At 38.3% G+C, this 16754-nt stretch overlaps 1 non-coding gene across 1 annotated transcript; it reads right to left on the bottom strand.

Annotated features, from left to right (window-relative positions):
- Positions 1–7864: 7864 nt before the first annotated feature.
- On the bottom strand, positions 7865–7971 carry LOC141722842 (small nucleolar RNA R71). The gene has a single exon (XR_012575841.1). It is a non-coding gene; the product is annotated as a small nucleolar RNA R71 (small nucleolar RNA).
- Between the last annotated feature and the right edge of the window lie 8783 nt (positions 7972–16754).

Genomic DNA, 16754 nt, shown 5'->3' with positions numbered 1-16754 from the left:
AGGATGTGTGCTTATGCAGCACGGTAAAGTTATTGCGTATGCGTCGAGACAATTGAAGGAATACGAGGTTAGATATCCTACTCATGACCTTGAGCTCGCAGCAATAGTATTTGCTTTAAAAATTTGGAGGCACTACTTATATGGAGAGAAGTGCGAGATTTTCACAGACCATAAGAGCCTCAAGTACATATTTACGCAGAAAGAGCTCAACATGCGCCAGAGGAGATGGTTAGAACTAATCAAGGACTACGATTGTGAGATTCTCTATCATCCAGGGAAAGCCAATGTGGTGGCTGATGCCCTTAGTAGAAAGGAAAGACTCAGAATGATAACGACTTCGGAAGAGTTGATAAGGGATTTTGAGAAAATGGAAATAGAGGTAAAGGTAACCGGAACCGGAACTGAAAAGCTTTTTGAGATCTCAATGCAGCCAGAATTATTGGAAAAGATCAGATTGTGCCAAGAGAAAATAATGAATGAAGACAGAAAGTCAATGACTGGAGAGGAGATCCATACTGAGAAAGATGATAAAGGGATAATGAGGTACTCCTACCGAATTTGGGTTCCGAATGTTCAAGAACTTAAAGATGAGATTTTGGATGAAAGCCATAGTTCAAGGTATTCCATTCACCCGGGAAGTACCAAGATGTATAGGGATTTGAAGGAATATTACTGGTGGCCCAACATGAAGAGGGACGTAGCAGAATGGGTAAACAAGTGTTTGACTTGCCAAAGAGTAAAGGCAGAGCACCAGAGACCCAGTGGGCTTTTGCGACCCCTGGAGATTCCCGAATGGAAATGGGAAAAGATAGCGATGGATTTTGTCGTAGGCTTGCCAAGGACGAAAGCCAATCATGACGCCATTTGGGTAATTATAGACCGACTGACAAAGTCAGCTCATTTCATTCCTATCAACGAGAGATACACAGTCAATAGACTGGTGGACATTTACCTTAAGGAAATAGTAACGCGACATGGAGTCCCAGCGTCCATTGTCTCAGACCGAGACCCAAGGTTCAACTCCAGATTTTGGAGGAGCTTTCAGGAATGTGCGGGGACCAAGTTAAATATGAGTACCGCGTACCATCCCCAAACGGATGGACAGAGTGAAAGGACCATCCAGACACTAGAGGATATGTTGAGAGTCTGTGCAATAGACCTTAAAGGAAGTTGGGATGATCACCTGCCGTTGATCGAGTTTTCTTATAACAATAGCTTTCATGCTAGCATCGGAATGCCGCCTTATGAGGCCTTGTACGGAAGAAGGTGTCGATCTCCCTTATACTGGGATGAAGTAGGAGAGCGGAAGATGCTCGGACCCGAAGTGGTCCAAAGGACCAAAGATATAGTGGATCTTATCAGAGGGCGACTTGTAGCAGCCCAAGATAGACAGAAGAAATATGCAGACCTAGCCCGAAAGGACAAGGAATATGAAGTAGGGGACTTAGTACTGTTGAAAGTATCCCCTTGGAAGGGATTAATGAGGTTCGGAAAGAAAGGAAAACTAAGCCCAAGATACATTGGACCCTTTGAGATATTAAGACGGATTGGAAAGTTAGCTTACGAGCTAGCCCTACCCCCTAATTTGCAACAAGTTCATAATGTGTTCCATGTGTCAATGCTAAGGAGGTATCATCGGGATGCCAGGCACATAGTGGAGTACGAGCAGGTGGATATGCAGCCAGATCTAACTTACGTGGAGAAGCCAGTAAGGATTATGGATAAGAAGGAGCAGGTGCTTCGGAACAAAGTGATCAAGCTAGTCAGAGTACTATGGCAGAATCATAATGTGGAAGAATCGACTTGGGAACTAGAGAGCGCAATGCTAGAAAAGTACCCCCATTTGTTTTCTGTTTGATTCCGGGGCGGAATCCTTTTAAGGAGGGGAGACTGTAATAACCCCAAAATTTTTCAACTTTTTGTAACCCTTGTGAATAGTGTTTTAGCTGAATGAGAAAACTTTTCGCGCCACACTATGTAGGGGTTCTGTTATGGATATTCTGGGATTTTATTAGTACTCTATGAAGTATATAAGTGTATGTAAATATCGTCAGAATCCAATTCCGAACACTTTGGTTTTTCCCGGAAATCCACAAGATACGGAGAGAATTGAGTATAAGGTAACAGGATAAAAAGGATTTAAATTAAAGGATTATGATAGAGGATCATAAAAAGGAATATAATGTATTGAGAAAGGTTAAGGGAACCTAAGTAATAAGATCCCGGGTATGATCCTTCAAATGATAAACGAGAACGAAAGTTAAGCGAACCGTATAACAGATCAGCGGTCATTAGGCAAACGATTAGGAAGTTAATCAAAGGGATTAGTGGGAATGATGTCATCCAACCAATAGAAAGAAGACAAGGAAGGAAGGATGACATCATGAGGATGAGGTAAGCATGACATGGGAAGGAAGGAGGTGTGGTTGAATAAGGACCACACAAATTCAAGGGCAAGGTAGTAATTTACTAAATCAAATACAAATCAAGCCAACCAAGCTAGCAAAATCATTTCATCAAAAATCAAAAACAACCAAGGCATTTGTTCTTCATCTTAGCTCTCGGCTTTTTACTTTTTTAAAGGCTAGATTTTTCAAAAATCAAGATCCAAGCATCCTAAATTGGTAAGAAAATTCCCTAATCATCTTTATGCTTAGTTATGGCTATATCATGAGTTTAAGCCATTAATTCTTTCTCTAACTTCTTCATTTAATCAAAGAAGAAGACAATGAATAGTGTTTTCAAGTTTTTTAACTTGAACTTTTTCTTGTTTTCTTGAAGATCCAAGTTTTCCTAAGGCTTCTCAAAGCTTCTTAAGGCTTCCTAGCTCCACCCACCACTTCAAGGAAGGTATACCATTTCCAAACCCTAGGTTCATATATATTATAAGGTGATTTTGAGTAGTGGGTTGATATTGTATCTTGTTGTTATGATTTAGAGTTTGAGATGTGGTATGGTAGTGAATGGAATGGTAATTATTGTGGTTTTGATTTAAAAGAACTTAAGAATGATTAAAGTTAAGTTTAAGCATAAGTAGGAAAGATTAAATTGAATTGGTTGGGGTGGTTATGATGTGATAAGGATGGAGGATGGTTGTATGTTGGATTTGAGGTTGATTTGGGTTGTTTGTGAATGGGTTAAAATTTGGAAATCACGTAAACATAGTCGTCGTAACGTCCGATTTTCTTTGGACTGTTTTTGTGCATAGCATTAGGACCCGAGAACCCCCTGCTAGATTGTGACCACTGCCATGTTTAGATAGCTCATGTTACGAGCTTCGTTTTGATATGTAGTTCGTCCGATTCCGATTTACGGTTTAGGAGAAACGACCGTTTCAAGTAACGGCGTTTCGCGGACGAAACTTTTTCCCTCGCCTTACTTTGGAATGTAGGTTAAAGACCAAAAAGGGTTAATTAATGTATGAAACATTTATGGTAAGTGTTTTAGGCAGTTGGTAAGTCATTCGCGAAGGAATCGCTTTAAAACTCGTAAAGGTTAAATTATTAAAAATGGTGGAGCCGAGGGTACCCGAGTGACTTAAGTGAATCGGTGAGCGCAAAACTAGCATTAGAGTCTAAGTTAGTTAAATCATAGATTTACAAGTGATTTTGGTTTAATTCCAACTTACTTGTTGTTTATAGGTTATCAGACTCGTCCCGAGCCTTTCTCACCCCCAAGTCGCTCAGGCAAGTATTCTATCCGTTATACTGTTGTTGTGATGAATACACTTGTATATGCATTATCTTGCGATAGATGCATGTTGGTTATTTAGCAAATTCTTGCGATATATTGTAGCATGTGATATGGTATATATGCATGCCTGTTTCATATTCTTGAAATATATATCTGTTGGTTCAGTTGGTAATACCTATGCTAGAGGCTAGCGGTATCTTGCATATACCCTTAGTATAGGGACCCAAAAGGGTGAAAATATTTTCTAAAACCGGGAGTCGAGGATCCCAAGTAATCTTGTATATATGGATTTGGATACTTATATATATATATATTTATATATGTATGGTTATAGTTTTCTAAACTATTAATCGAATAAGGTTTATTCGATAACTTGAAACTTTATTTTATTATTAAATATTATTTCGAATATTATTCGAAGGCGTATGACTCCTTTTATTATTTATTGAATATTATTTGAATATTCATTTGAGGATGTATGACTCCTTTATTTTATTTAATGAATATTATTTATAATATTCATTCGAGGTATTATGACTCCGCTTATTACTGAAATATATTCTCTATTTTATTAAAGAATAAGGTGTTAATAATCAAACTTATTTTCGATTATTCAAATAAAGATAATACTTTCATATAAGTATATCTTTGGTTATTTAATACTCGTTTCAAGTATAAGTTTTAATACTTCTACTTCAATTATTTTTATAAAGATTATTCTTTATGGGAATATTATTTAAATAATAATATTCAGTCATTTTCTAAATATTCCGGGGACTGATTTACTTCATTAAATCAGCTTTACTCCAAACACTCTTTAAAGTGTTTTCGAGTCTTCAAAATGATTTTTAAAGTCAGAGCGGATCCCAAAACTCATTTTTTATATTTAAGATCTTCCTTTTTAAGGGGATTTAAATACTCGCTCAAAACCTGGGGAATCCGGCTCTGTGGTGTATTTTATATTCGCAACGAGGTTGCAGATTTGGTAAATGAATTGATTACTTGCCCAACGTTCGGGAAGTAAGCCCATCTCATTGAGTCGGCATAAGCGACAGGCCGGGGTACAGTCTATTATTGTGTAAGTGGCTGGGTGGCAGTCCATCAACGCGTGAGGGGCCGGGGTACGGTCTAGCGCGAGGTCCTAATGCGGCCAGGGTGATGACCGGTGAGGAATTCATCCATCTACAGTAGAAAAGGTTACTTATTGGTATCTTTGCCTGATCAGCGAGATATCGGGTTTATGCCAAAATTCTTTTCCTTTCCAAAATTCATTGGATGTTTCAAACTCTGTTCATACTTTACATAACAGAGGTTTCAGGAAATGTTGAAAGGGGTATATATATGTGGTTATATATATATCGGGACTAAATAAAGTATCTCATAACTTTTTCATTCAATAATCTTTCAAAGATTGAATCTATTCAAGTCTTAACTTGTGGTCTCATCTATGGGATGTTTTTCTTAAAACCTATAATACTTTGAACGGTGGCAGTTCAAGTAGCTTTATATATGATATAAGTGTGGTGAAGTATTGGTAACTTCATTCCTTGTTTTTACTTATATCTAGTAAGTAATTATCTTGCATATGATAGAGATGCTATCAAGTATCCATTTAGATACTTATATTATTGTTATCACTATACATATTATCTTGCGAGCTGTAAGGCTCACTCTTGCTTTATTTCTTCATCACACAACAACAGTTAGGAGAGATGGCCAGACTCCAGCAGACCCAGCGCAAGCGCGTGGGAAGCGCCCCGCGTCTTCCCGCTGATGTTGTAGCTGCTATAGCTGCAGAGGTAGATCCATTGTAGTTCAGACCATCTACTTTTGAGAATCAAATTATGTATAATTATAACTTGTGGCAGATAATGGCAATTAACTGTAAATTTATCAAGTAATCACTTTGGGTTGTAATAATTTTAAATTGTGGATTCAAAGACTTGTACTTATTTCAATTTCATCTCTGAGACTATAACGGGTTGTGGTGTGTGTTAGTGTGGGGTCCCAGTATGAGGTTATTTATTATTATTAATTAAGTGAAGTGATATTGTGGAAAGAAAGACCGTGACAACCCGGATCCCCGACCCCGGATCTGGGGGTGTTACAGCTCCCAGGAAAAAGGAGAGGAAAAGAGTGAACCTATGCAGTCCATTTCTTCAGGACTGGCAAAAGTGAGTGTGAGGAGTCCCACCTTAGATGGTGAAGGTGAGGGTGTGAGGTTAGGGAGCCAAGTGATAAGTGGCATTTTATACCACTTAGAACGTCTTATAATGGCTTGAATTGATGTCTTGAAATCAGGTATTTTGTGTATTTGATGCGTTTTTCTAGTGTTTTTGCATTTCAGGGTATAACTTGCGTATGTAGGAAGAATTCATTAGAAATAAGCCTAGGGAAGTGTGTGGCATTGGTTGTGGAAAGTTGCGGGCAGAACGCAGCAAAATCAGGAGCAGAATTCGGAGTTTTCCAGAAGGTGCTTGGGCGCCCGCTCAGGAGCGCCCGCTCAGGAATCTTGGGTGGCCGCTCAGGGACAAGAATTTTAATACTGAATTTTATAATCCTTATTCTGATGGACTTCTGAGACGGCTGGTTCTTGTGGGCTTCTATATAAGTACTTCTCAGAGACGTTTCACAAGGGGGTATCAAGCAAGGAGCAAAGAGAGAAGGAAGAAGACCGTTTTAGCACATCGTAACGAAGAAGAGGAATCATACATTTTCTTGTGATTCTTTTATTCATTGTATGAATGGTTGCTAGTTTTTTTACTTTGAACCTTATTACTCTTGTGACGTACTCTAGTTTTAATAAGTATTTTTATTAGTTTATATTTTATGTATTATCATGTTTTCATATGAACCCATGGTGACGATAAGTTCGATTATGAACTAATCATTGTCATGGGATTCTAGCGGATTTACTTATGGATTTCAATAAATAAATTGTTCCGATATCTTGGTGTGTGGTGATTGATTGATATCCTAGTATTGGTTGTGCTTATTCGTCTTATGTGCGTAGCTAACATATAAGATAGCGTGTTAATCTCTATTGAAGCGACAGTGAATATAGAGGTTTAGAACTTGCCATGCTAGCATAGGTTCATGTATGTGTATGCATGATTCGTAGGTAACTCTAACCATTTTACTTGCCCTATGTAATCAAGATAGATAACTTGTTCTTAAACTGTTATGTTGTCAAATTCTATAGACATATAGGGTCTCAATATAATTGGTGCCTATTCAGCTTCTATCTCTTTTGTGGATGTCTGATAGAATGGTACTCATGCAGCGAAAGTTGGTGTTTATCAGTTTCATGTTATCTAATTAGTGTCATCACCATCACATGCTAAGGTTAAGAATGAAAAAGCTATTGAATGAAGTATTTAATGAAGTTAGAATCCCATGTTTGTCATATATATTAATTTAACCTCAATTCTCTTAGTTAATGTTATTTAGTATAATCTCTTAGTTTAATAAAAACCCAATTTGTTATTTGTCTTAGCATTGAGCGATAATCATACATTATTGCATAGGTGCATAAATTGAACTTAACCTAAACCAGTCTCTGTGGGAACGAATCTGATTTATATCTTATACTACTTGCGAACGCGTATACTTGTGTGAATATTAGCGCGTGTTTTGTGCCTAACAAGTTATTGGCGCCGCTTCCAGGGACTCGGTGTTAATTTTTAGTTTATGTGCTTATCATCAGTGGTCGTTATAGTTCACTGACTCGGACTCTTTTACTCTCACGATTTATTTGTTGGTGTTTTAGGTACTCAGTACAATGGGAGATCCAGCAGCACGAACGAAAGCCTTGATGGATTTTTCTCAACCCAAGATCAATGACATTCAATCTAGCATTGTACGGCCAGCTATCACAGCTAATACCTTTGAGATCAAGCCTGGCATAATTCAATGGGTGCAGAATTCAATCCAGTTTGGGGGTTCTCCAACGGAAGATCCCAATATGCACATTAGGGATTTCATTGAGATATGCGACACCTTCAAGTTTAACGATGTTTCTGGAGATGCTTTGAAGCTGAGACTGTTCCCATTCTCTCTGAGGGACAAGGCTAAGAGCTGGTTACACTCTCTACCAGCTGCTCCGATTACTACTTGGGAAGATCTTGCTCAAAAGTTTCTTACTAAATTCTTCCCTATGGCGAAAACAACTGCACTCAGGAATGCTATTACTCAATTTGCGCAGCAAACAGGAGAATCGCTATGTGAAGCTTGGGAGCGCTACAAGGAGATGCTTAGGAAGTGTCCTCATCATGGAATTCCTGATTGGATGATCATCACTTGTTTTTACAATGGGTTGGGAGCACAGTCCAGACCCATGCTCGATGTAGCATCAGGCGGAGCATTATGGGCAAAGAGCTATGAGGAAACTTATGATCTAATTGAACTGATGGCTGCTAATGAATATCAGTATCCAACCCAGAGATTTACACAAGGTAAGGTAGCAAGAGTTCTTGAAGTGGATACAGCTACGGCTATCACTGCTCAACTGAAGGCGTTGTCTATGAAGATCGATTCTCTGGCTAACTTGGGTGTTAAGCAGATAATTAGTGTTTGTGAGCTGTGTTCAGGTCTGCATGTGACGGAGCAATACGCTATATCTAGTGACTCAGCTCACCTTGTGAGTAATTTTCAGAGATTGCAGCAGCCAGTTCCTGCCACTTATCAGCCTGACAACTGGAATCATCCTAACTTCAGCGGGAACAACAATCAGAATACGATGCAACAGCCATTCCAGCAGTTTGGAAATAAGCTATTCAACCCTCCTGGTTTTCAACAACAAATTGTACCAAGACAACAACTCCAAATTCAACAACAAACTCATGGTGCATGTCTATCTTCGAATGAAAATTCTGAGTTGGAGGAGTTGCAACTAATATGCCAAAGCCAGGCTGTTTCTATCAAGACTCTGGAGAACCAAATAGGGCAAATTGCTAATGCCTTATTGAATCGACCACCAGAAACGTTTTCTAGTGCTACAGAAGCCAAAGCAGGCAAGAGGCAAGTTGATGAACATGTGAACTCCATCACCTTGAGGTCTGAAAAGGTCGCAAGCCCCCAAATTCAGCAAGACGAAGAGCCTGAAAAATCTCAAGTTTCAAAAAATGTAGATGTGGCTGAAGAAGGTGTGCAGAAGGAAGCAGAGGTGGAACCAAGGAAGACTACTGTGGAACACACTCCTCCTGAGGGTAATACAGGGGAGAAACAGATTTATCCTCCACCTCCTTTTCCTAAGAGGCTGCAGAAGAAAAAGCCGGATAAGCAGTTTGAGAAGTTTTTGGAGGTGTTCAAGAAACTTCATATCAACATACCTTTCGCTGAAGCTCTTGAACAGATGCCTAGCTATGCGAGGTTTATGAAAGGTATTCTATCTCGGAAAGTGAAGCTCGATGACTTAGAGACCGTTGCTCTAACGGAGGAATCCAGTGCTGTGCTGTAACAGAAGTTGCCTCCGAAGCTTAAAGATCCTGGAAGCTTCACTATTCCTTGCACCATCGGAAACTTGTCATTCGACAAGTGTTTATGTGATTTAGGAGCTAGCATCAATCTAATTCCCTTGTCTATCTTCAAGAAGCTTGGTCTACCTGATCTGAAACCAACATACATGTCATTGCAACTAGCTGACCGTTCCATCGCTTATCCACGAGGTATAGTGGAGGATGTCTTGGTCAAGGTGGATAAACTCATCTTCCCTGCTGACTTTGTAATTCTTGATTTCGAGGAAGATAAGAAGATTCCCATTATCTTGGGAAGACCATTCTTAGTGACTGGCCGAACTATGATCGATGTGCAAAAAGGAGAGCTTTCGATGAAGGTTCATGATCAAAAGGTCACTTTTGATGTGTTCAAAGAAATAAAGTTACCCACAGCTAAAGAGGAGTGTTATAAAGTAGAGCAAATGCAGGTTTTGAATGCACCTCCGTGGAAGAGGAAGTTGGATTTTCCATTCGATTCTCTTGGGTTAGTAGAGCTGAAAATTTCTCAGGAGCATTTTGAACCATTTATTCAAGAAGTTCCCACACTTGAGCTCAACCGAATGCCAGATCACTTGAGTTATTCATTCTTAGGTGCACCACATGATAAGGGCTTGAGATATATTTTTGATGATGTAGAGAGTGGCTGGATGGATATTCCCGTGCCTACAGAGGGTTCTTCTCATGTGCAACAGGTAGTTGATATATGTGGTCTTGGTGATGAGCAGTACAGGCGAGTGACTAGGCGTATGGAGGCCATGATCGACATTCACCATCATTTTGCTGAAGAGTTGACACATGCTTTCGGTACTGTTGTTCGAGACACTGGTGGCGAGGTTGATTGGCCACCTGATCCTCCACCCGACGAGGGTCACTCTCCTGCTAATTAGGTATGCCTGAAATCCTTATTATTACCTTCAATGAGGACATTGAAAATTTTAAGTTTGGGGGTGGTAGTTAAGGAATATTTTTGTGTGTGTATCATGTAGTTGCATATTCATGATAGTTTAGTTCATATAGTTGCATATTTTTGCCATATAATAGTTTTTTTTTATTTTATAGCTTTATTTATCATGTCATTTAGCTCATGCATATACCGTGATCCCTTTTGCGTTACTTTACCGATTGATTTGTGATATTGATGCAAGTGTAGTGATAGCGTTAGAGTGATGATTGAGTCTTGTAGGTTGACATGCATGCTAGAAACACTTGTAATTTCACTAAGTCTTAGAGTATGCTTAAGGACTAGATGGTTGTCATGGTTTGATTGTTTTTGAGGTTAATCTATTGATTATGCTTAGAATTTATGATAGGCCCTTAAGGATAAAAGGCATGAAAAGAAAAAAAAATTGGAGTAAAAATTGGAATTCATTGCTAATTGTGGCTAGGTGTCAAATGGCTAGTAGTCGGCTCGTATTTTTATGCGAGTAGTCTAGGGTTGAGCAAGATGGAGCAAAACACACTTGCTCAGAAATTTGAAAAAATAGAAAAAAAAATTAAAAAAATAAAAATAAAGAATTAATGCATTATTTATCACGAGTGGGCTCTTTGGTATTCGAGTTATTAAGTTCTTAGGGGACTTTGTGCCTAGTGACCTAAGGCTTTTATAGTCTGGGATCCGCTAACATGACACTCGCTAAATGGATGTCATTGCATAAGTCTTTTGTGGACCTCACTCATTGCACGGTCAAATAAGCATTTGTTGTTGTGTTGAATAAAAACATGATTCCGTAATAAGCTGCAGTGATCTTGAAATGTTATAAGTCATTTTGTGCCTAGAATTTATTCTTCGTATAATCATGTGATTGCCTTGAGGATAATCGAGTTATGATAATTGATCTAGTTTTGAAGCATATCTGTTAAGCATCAGCACACACCACGTTTCTAGTTGTATGTTAGTTTGCATGATTTGGTTGATCTTTATTCGCCTAATTGTATTTTTTGAGATGTCATGAGTCGGTTGGTTTAGTCATTGTGAGGGGGATCGCGGCATTTCATGTAGATTGCATTCATGCATGTTTATGTTTTGTTTTTGAGTCTGTGACGCTTGAGGACAATCATCGATTTAAGTTTGGGGGTGTGATAAGTGGCATTTTATACCACTTAGAACGTCTTATAATGGCTTCAATTGATGTCTTGAAATCAGGTATTTTGTGTATTTGATGCATTTTTCTAGTGTTTTTGCATTTCAGGGTATACCTTGCGTATGTAGGAAGAATTCATCAGAAATAAGCCTAGGGAAGTGTGTGGCATTGGTTGTGGAAAGTTAAGGGCAGAACACAGCAAAATCAGGAGCAGAATTAAGAGTTTTCCAGAAGGTGCTTGGGTGCCCGCTCAGGATGCTGGGCGGCCGCTTGGGAGCTTGGGCACCCGCTCAGGAATCTTAGGCGGCCGCTCAGGGATGAAAATTTTAATACTGAATTTTATAATCCTTATTCTGATGGACTTCTGAGACGGCTGGTTCTTGTGGGCTTCTATATAAGTAGTTCTTAGAGATGTTTCACAAGGGGGGTATCAAGCAAGGAGCAAGGAGAGAAGGAAGAAGACTGTTTTAGCACATCGCAACGAAGAAGAGGAAGCATATGTTTTCTTGTGATTCTTTTATTCGTTGTATCAGTGGATGCTAGTTTTCTTTACTTTGAACCTTATTACTCTTGTGACGTACTATAGTTTTAATAAGTATTTTTATTAGTTTATATTTTATGTATTATCATGTTTTTATATGAACCCATGGTGATGATAAGTTCGATTATGAACTAATCGTTGTCATGGGATTCTAGCGGATTTACTTATGGATTTCAATAAATAAATTGTTCCGATATCTTGATGTGTGGTGATTGATGATATCCTAATATTGGTTGTGCTTATTCGTCTTATATGCATAACTAACATATAAGATAGCGTGCTAATCTCTATTGAAGCGACAGTGAATGTAGAGATTTAGAACTTGCCATGCTAGCATAGGTTCATGTATGTGTATGCATGATTCGTAGGTAACTCTAACCGTTTTATTTGCCCTATGTAATCAAGATAGATAACTTGTGCTTAAACCGTTATGTTGTCAAATTCTATAGACATATAGGGTCTCAATATAATTGGTGCCTATTCAGCTTCTATCTCTTTTGTGGATGTCTGGTAGAATGGTACTCGTGCAACGAAAGTTGGCGTTTATCAGTTTCGTGTTATCTGATTAGTGTCATCACCATCACATGCTAAGGTTAAGAACGAAAAAGCTATTGAATGAAGTATTTAATGAAGTTAGAATCCCATGTTTGTCATATATATTAATTTAACCTCAATTCTCTTAGTTAATGTTATTTAGTATAATCTCTTAGTTTAATAAAAACCCAATTTGTTATTTGTCTTAGCATTGAGCGATAATCATACATTGTTGCATAGGTGCATAAATTGAACTTAACCTAAACCAGTCTCTGTGGGAATGAATTTGATTTATATCTTATACTACTTGCGAATATGTATACTTGCGTGAATATTAGCGCGTGTTTTGTTCCTAACACCAAGGTGAGACCTTGATGCAACAAAAGAGAGATCATGAGAGAAATGCAGGTACAGGAGTGATAAGGATGGAAACCATTGCAAGTGAGTCAATGAATGTCAATGATGCAGAAAGGGAAAGGCTATTTCTGCAAGAATATCAAGCTGTTATAGATTCTATTTCCCTGGATGCTGAGACATTTACTCACCCTGTGATAGCTTACCAAACTTTAGCTGTACAGGGCAATGCGGAGGCTGAAAGATTGCTGAACTTGGTGCATACTACACAATCTTTACAAAGATCAAAGGATGCAATCACTGCTATGCCTTCCAACATTGGCAGTGATTTTGAACTAGATGAAACTTCTTTTGGGGATGCTGGTGGGGATGATGAGGAAGATAGAATGAGCATAGGGGGAGATGCAGATGTTCCTTCCTGGATACTAACAAAAGAATGCTCCTACTCAAATCTCCAATCAACACTATTCAAGCTAATTCATGACACCCAAGCAGCCATTCAGGCATCTTCTAATGCCAACACAAAGAAGCTACTCACAACACATCTTGAAGCACTCCAGCTGCATAAAATTCAAACCCTCCAACACAGTCAGAGTGTGGATGCAATCAAGCAAGAAATTTCTGAAGTAAAGCAGGATGTCATAGAAAGGTTGGATGCTAGACTTCCTGCTACCACCATGATTGAAATAGTTCAAAAACTAAGGACGAAGGCTGATCTCAATAGGAAAGTTGAGGCCATGGACTCAAGATTATCTGCTGTAGAGAAGTCAATGGCCAAGATACTTAACAATCAAGAAACTCAGACTACACTACTCTATCAGTTGGTGGCTGCTCAACTCCCTCCCACACAACTTGATGATAACAAAAAGGGGGAGAAAGGCTCAAGTGAGGGGGAGAAACAGCTCAATATTCAAGTTAGCAAAGTAATTGTGCCTACAATTGCTTTCACTAAGCCATCAACTAAAGACATCATTGATCTGATTAATGAAGCATCAACCACATTGAGAGCAGCTGAAAAGAAGCAGTTGAGCCCAATCAAAGAAGCCAGAAAAATCAGCCATTCATCACTCTTAAGTCAGGCAAATCTCTGTGAATGAAATGAGCATGAATAATCTAGAAAGAGGCCAGCCATCCAGCATCAAAACTCCAAAGGCTGAACTAATTTTGAAGCCAAAGGTGAATTATCCAAAATACTCACTAAAGAACCCTTTGGACACAATGTATGAGACACCAAAGCCTGATGAGAAGAAACTGCTGTCAAGATCTATTGCATTCTACAAGGATCCAGTTGATTCAGCATTGAAAAGAAGAATTGCCAAGGTTTTCAGGAATGGTTAGGAAATTTGTGTGGTGGCTGGACACCCTCAATTTGCTGAAGCAAAAAGAGAAGAGAAGGCAAGATTGAAGCAAGAAAAAAAGCAAGCTGCTCTAGATGCTAAAAAGGTCAAACAAAAGAAGGAGCAAGCTGCTATCTTGGCCAAGCTGCAAGCTGTGAAACCTACACAACAAATTCCTGAACAATCATCTGAAACCACTGAATCTAAGGAGCTGAAAATGCAAGAAGAATCACAGAAGAGAAAAAGGTTTAGATACAAACTTCATGCAAAGAGGAAAGTGAACTTTGATGAAAAGGATTTGGAAGATCAGTTCCCCAAAAAGTCTACATCTGCAACAACTCAAACATCCATGCCCTCTGTGGCACATGGAGAATTCAAGATAGATTCATCCAAGAATTTTCATGGTGAACCTATCATTCCAAAGGATGAGCCAATAGACTGGGATAGTCTACCAATACCTGAACTCAATCTACCTCACTTCATGAAGCCAAAGAAGATAAAGACCAGAGCAGTCAAGAAAGTGAAGCCCTCAACTCTCAGATCCAAGTCCCTAACCAAAGCTCAAACCAAAGTCAAAAAAGGAGACATCATGTACATCTGTGACATCAAGGAATTCTCAGATCTAAACCTCTATTTAGATGAACTGGAAGAAGTTAGATGGATTGATGCTTACAGGAATCTACCTGAAAGGTTAGTATTCAAGTACAAGGGAGGAAAAGAGATACAATGGCCACTTCACAGGATCCTTCAAGAAAGCCAATCGGTGCTGATAAAGGTTTATTCATCATTTAAGAAGAACTTTGGATTCAATGTGACAGCTAGATGACTGGTTCTAAAGAAGATTGAAGAACTGAGGAGTATTAGAGACAAAGATGCACTCCCAAAGACTTTAACTATTCCTTACACTGGAAGTAGAGTGCATCTAAGGCCCTACTGGCTGATGGAATTCATGGATGATAAGGGAGTTAGAAGATTCTTCAGATTAGAAGACCAGTTGAGCATCTCTAGCAATGACTCTTTTGGAAATGCAACGAATGCTAAATCTCTTAAAATCTGATGAACTGGAATTCCACAGACATCTCCAAAATCAGATAGAAGAAAACAACAAAAAGCTTGGAAAGAGATCTAGATCATCAAGGAAATAGATCAATCTGCTCAGGCTAGAGGAGCACCTTGAAAATGAATGTGAGCAAATCTGTGTACATTTAGTTATCTGCAGCACTTTACAGTTTTATCTACTTTCATTTAAATTTGTATTCTTAGAGTGTTTTGTTATCATCAAGTTACTCTTAATTTATGGCTACAATTCTAATAGACATAAATCGGGGGAGATTGTTGGGAATATGTTGTGAACTTGATGATTTCATTAACAAAACACCTTAGTAGATTCAACTTAGTGAATTATGTAGCACTGGACGGATAATCAAATGTAGTCCCGACGGATGACTCAATATAGTCCCGACGGATGATGATTTGGCATCCATCGAGTGAGTAGCTTATGTAACAATAAGTCATGTAGTACATTTCTGCAAACACCTTTGTATAGATTCTCTAGTAGCATATAAGTCATGTTGACTGTAATTAGATATGCAGAATAGGTTGATTAATTGTAAATAGATGATGTCTTGTAATTCTGCATAAATGAAATGAAGTCAAGTGCCAAATAGCTACCCGACAGATGATCAACAAAGCTACCCAAAGGATGATCAACAAGGCAACCTGATGGATGATCATGTACTCGACGGATGATCAATTCAAACATCTGTTGACAGTGATAACACAGTCACATGTGTCGAGTGTATGCAAAAGGAATTTGGGAGCCTATTCAACTGGGTTTTGAGAACCAAGAAGCATTACCATTTCCATGCTATTATGAAGATATTCAAAGATGCTGGAATAGAGTAGTGAAGCAGCATAGTATTAGACTTGATAGGTTTTGTTTTATTATCTTGTCTTATTATTGTGTAATCCTGGTGATATTTAAACCAAGAGTAGCAAATAGAACAACAACAAGACTAAGCAAGAATTATTCTCAGAGAAACAATTGTAAGCTATATCCCTTAGTATTTCTCTATAAGTTTATTTGTTCATATTTGTAAGTAGCTGTGAGCTATTCAAGCTACATAGGGTTCTCTTGATATATATATATATATATATATATATATATATATATGGTGGATGCATTCAAATCCACCAGAAAGTTTTAAAGACTTGTGTTTTTATTACTTTGTGTTTTGATTCATTTTAACTTGTCATTCCGCACTTTGCAAATCAAAATACTTACATATATTTTGAGTTAGAACATTTTATAATCCAGAAAAATTTTCAAAAATTCCATTCAACCCCCCTTCTGTAATTCTTGCTGCATCGTTAGGGACTAACATAAACTCTACTTTAAGTTATCTCTAAAGCTTTCCATTTCTAGCTTAGTGAATTTTTGCAAATATTGTAGGTCCGTGTCCTTCCTTTGTCAATTAATCTTAGCCCTTGATCTTGCACTCTTCAAGCTGCTTTTGTAGACTTTTCAATCTAACTAATTAGATCATTTGTTGATTGATAATCTTGAATCTTTAACTTATCTGCATTCTGTACTTGAGGTTCATATCGAGATCTCCAGTTTTTCTATAGAGAACTGACATCTCGATAAGTATAATGGCTTATCAAGATCTATGAGTTCCCTATAAGTGAACTTGGCTTGTCGATGTGACGCCCTCCAAAC

The sequence above is a fragment of the Apium graveolens genome, chromosome 4 (assembly GCF_009905375.1).
Source record: "Apium graveolens cultivar Ventura chromosome 4, ASM990537v1, whole genome shotgun sequence".
NCBI lineage: Eukaryota > Viridiplantae > Streptophyta > Magnoliopsida > Apiales > Apiaceae > Apium > Apium graveolens.
This window is presented reverse-complemented; position numbering and strand designations above follow the sequence as displayed.